The following is a 4,356-nucleotide window of genomic DNA, read 5'->3' as shown; positions in this document are numbered from 1 at the left end:
TCCTACTTCCGTAGTGATACTGCCTCGGAAACCCAAGGAGGGGTCGCTATGAGTCAGGGCTGACTCGACGGCACATAACAACAACAACAACAAAGGTTTTACTCAATCCTGTTGATAAAAATCAGAGGAGTTGATTACATTTTCAAGTAAAAGTGTTAATGTTCAAACTGTTTACTATAGCACTTGACACCTTCAAGTACTGACTGTACAATTTCAACTTTATCAATAATTGCAGTTATCATCATCATAAAACATCTCTTCAACTGTTTATCAACTCAGGTCATCAACTGTCTATAACTAATCAACAAGCAAAAGAGAATGCAGGGTTTTGGTATTTTGTGTACTTTTGTTAAAAATGGGAGCCCTGGTGGCATAGTGCCTAAGGCATTGCATTGACTGGCTAACCAGAAGGCTGGAGGTTCAAACTCACCAGCCACTCCTCACCCACCAGCCATTCCTCGGAAGGAAGACTGGGCAATCTACTTCTGTAGTGATAGTGCCTCAGAAACCCAAGGAGGGGTCGCCATGAGCCAGATCCAACTCGATGACAATGAGTTTGTTTTGGTTTTGGTTTTGTTAAAAATACTCATTTATTTATTTATAAATGTTTTCTATTTAGGTGAATTCTGGTTTAGCTGGGAAACTGACAATGAGGTCTAAGGACTAGTTCACAAACCTAGCACCAGAGAGCTGGTCTGTTAACCCTGATTATAACACAGGTGTCCAGCTCCTTCCCAGACTTCATGTTTGCACCTATTAAAGGGAAGATTTTGCGTGAACCCTGGATGGTACAGTTAATGTACTTGGCTGCTGACTGAAAGGTTGGAGGTTCCAGTCCACCCAGAGGTGCCTGGGAAGAAAGGCTTGGCAATCTGCTTTAGAAGAATCAGCCAATGGAAACTGTATGGTGTGGGGCACAGTTCTAATCCCACACACCTGAGGTTGCCACCAGTTGGAGCTGCCTCCACAGCACGGGTTTTATTTTATAAATTGCTACTATTAGAGGCCTGTGATGGCGGAGAAAGAAAAGTCTGTGCTGTCCTCAAAATGTTTAGGCAGAATGGATTTAGTAAATTTGATTCCAGCATTCATAGGAGTCTTAGTTTTCAAAAGCATCACACTGTTTATAGATGAAAAGGAGGAGAAAAAAAATACAACCTCTATTTTTAGACAAAATGTGTAAGGAAATTTAAACTGGGCACTGTCCCATCACGAGGAAGCTTTACATTTCCTTAGGGTTAAACGTTCATTTTCCCTTTGTGCCCCAAAAGGTAACCACCAACTAGTGTAACTTCCAAGGGTCTGTATGGTCAGGACTTCCAGAAGTTGGGAGTACCAATTTAGGAATAGCGAAGTTCCTTAGGAGAGCACTGGATATAATTTTTATATGTGCCATGACATAAATGAGTTGTTTCTACTGAATATAAAATAGTTCAGATCTGTCCTCTCTAAGGCTTTTCATTTCCAGCAGTTGAAGGTTGCCTTCTCAGTGTATCTCTTTGAAGTTCCCAGAGTGGACAACAGAATCAGCCATTTGAAGATCCAGACCCAAGTTCTCTTCCCCTCTGTTCTTCTGCCAGCTTATGCCCCCCTTCCCCCAACACTTGTCCATTTCTTTCTTTTATTTTCTTGAAAATAACCAAATTTTCAAGTTTGAAAAATCTGGTACAAAATCCTGGGTAAATAATTTAGCTTGGAATCTTTGGAATTTAATATTAAAGAAAGGTCCTTGTTTCATTCTGAATTTTAGAAGATTTGATGAGATGGCAAAGAACAAGAGAGCTGGCCTATTTAAAACACAGTGGAAAGCAAATGGTCAACTACAATTGAAGATCCCACTTAATCTTGTACTAACAGTATTTCCAATAACAGAAAAACAAATAGAAATAGCTGACTGCTTAAATGTCCAGTACGGCCACAAGTATTTTGCTCCAAGTGAAACAAACAAACATATACTCAGATACTGCCTATAGATATGCCTGTGTTCAATATATACACATTTCCTAAGTGACTATATTGTACTAAAATATTTTAATCATTTAAAAGCAAACAAAAGAGGCTTTATAATTGTCATAAAGCACTCTGGGGTGTGAATTGCGGTACAGTAATTCATGCCTTGTTGTGTAGACAGCCCAGCACCGCTAACCCACGTCTAAAACCACACTAAGCATAAAGTATTATGCCATGATTCATGCCCTGTCATGTTTTACTGTGGTGAAAAAGTTGTGCTAGGCTCTTCTAAAGTCATAATTAAACCATGCAAACGTTGCATAATGTTTCACAGCCTTTTAAAAATATGCTTTGGTAAAATAATCTTTATGATTAAAGTCTAAGTTCTATGATTTTCTTTCTTTTTTTTTTTTTCCTCAACACAGGGTTTTAGATTCAATGTATTCTTACTTCACTTCACACCGTAACTTAGCTTTGCAGGAGATGTTGGGGGTCGGATAGGGAGCAGCACTAAACAAATGAATCCTTATGAGCAGTTGTCTTTCTTATGACGAAAGTTAACTGCTGTTGAGTTCATTGCCAGTGGTGGGCCAGAAGGTGGGGATGCTGAGCTTTTCATGTTGGTTTGTGGGTGTCTTCTTTTTCTACATGTATTTTTCATTAAAAAAACCCAAAGCCTAAAGTGAAACACAACAAAAAACTAAGGGTCAATAGTATAGTCTTACCAGTTGCTGTCAAGTCAGTTCCAACTTATGGTGATGCCATGTGTGTCAGAGTGGGGCTCTGCACTCCACAGGGCTTTCAATGGCTGTGAGTGCCAGGCCTTTCTTCTGTGGTACCCCTGGGGGGACTCAAACTTCCAACCTTTCCGTTAGTAGCCAAGTGCTTAACTATTTGTGCGACCCAGGGATTTCTAATAATACGGTATATGCTGGGGTTTCATATTTGCTTACCATCCTTGCTCTAATGGGGCTAATGTGAATGTGAAGGCATGAAAGCAAGTATGAAACATCAGTGTTGTGGGCCACCCTCAGTGCTGGGCTGAGAGGTAAGAGAAAAGGCCTATGGGCCTATCTATGTGGTGGACCGGGATTACTTGCTTACTTCTCATCACTAAAAGATCATTTTTAAGCCCCTTCCAAGGGTGACAGGATTCTTGTTCACTTGGGCCCTAACCAGTATTTCACTGCTTAATTTGTATTTTAAGTAGAGTCAGTGGAGGTGTGGGGTGAAGAACGGTGCTCATGATAACAAGTACGTATATTCTTAGAAGAGAAAATAGGGAGGGATAAAATGGGAGTTATCCAGAAAAAGGGCACACACTGAGGAAGGGAACCACTGTCAGTCACTCTTTAGCAAGTCCGGAAACTTGTTGTTTTGAAAGGAATTGCCTCTTATAAGACAGTTCAACAAAGATCAGAGAAAAGTTATTGAGAACTTATGTGCCAAACTCATAGCCATCAAGTTGATTGTGACTCATAGAGACCCTACAGGACAACGTATGTATAACTTCTCCATAGGGTTTCCAAAGCTGTAAATCTTGATGGAAACACACTGCTTCTTCTCCCATGGAGCAGCTGGTGGGTTCTTAACCACCAGCCTTTTGGTTAGCAGCTGAATGCCTTAACCACTGTGCCACTAGAGCTCCTCTGGTGCTAATTAAGCTGGTAACAGAGTGATAAATAAGATTAACATGGTCTCTCACTAGTGGAACTTTAGTATGATGTCAGTGGAGATCTCAGGACTAGATGATACTTGAAAAGGCTTCTTCCTGTTGAATTAACCATCATGCTAAAAGCTGTTTTGCTCATTCATAGGCTTGTGAAGTTATTCACTTGCTCATTCATTCATATTTCCAACAAACATTTTTGCAGTTAAGCACTCACTACTAGCTGAAAGGTTGATGGTTCAAACCCACTCAGAGGTGCCTCAGAAGACAGGCCTGGTGATCTGTTTCTGAAAGGTCACAGCCTTGAGAACCTATGCAGCACAGTTCTACTCTGCACGCATGAGGCCATCATGAGACAGAATCTACTCCACGGTAACAAACAACAACAACAAGGGCCATGTTTTTGAGGACTCACGAGTGAACTGGTAATAGTCCCTACCTCCAGGGAGTTATAGCTTGTGGTGGACCTAAGGACTGTATCCAGGCTAACTACCAGACTTACCAACACCTGTTGTCAAGTTAGAGACAAGACCTTAGCATTGTTATTTACATGCTTATGTTCCTTCTCTGAAAGGAGCAGCGTAAGGAGAACGCAGGTGTTAAGTCATACAGATTTCGGTTTGAATCCTACCTTCACCATTAATAAACTAGCTGTATGTGTGTAGCATAGTGGCTAAGGCACTTGACTGCTAACCAGAAGGCTGGTGGTTCAAACCCACCAGCCACTCCTCAGAAGG

The 4,356-nt window shown here is 41.0% G+C and overlaps 1 protein-coding gene across 1 annotated transcript in view; it reads right to left on the bottom strand.

The window, feature by feature from the left end:
- Window positions 1–4,356, bottom strand: part of RUNX1 (RUNX family transcription factor 1) — a 330,881-nt gene that overhangs the window by 10,052 nt on the left and 316,473 nt on the right. The window lies entirely within an intron of this gene.

The sequence above is a fragment of the Orycteropus afer genome, unplaced genomic scaffold (genome assembly GCF_000298275.1).
Source record: "Orycteropus afer afer isolate SDZICR_OR568_19922 unplaced genomic scaffold, OryAfe1.0 scaffold00078, whole genome shotgun sequence".
NCBI lineage: Eukaryota > Metazoa > Chordata > Mammalia > Tubulidentata > Orycteropodidae > Orycteropus > Orycteropus afer.
Note: the sequence above shows the minus strand (reverse complement) of the source record. Positions and strands in the feature narration are given on the sequence as shown.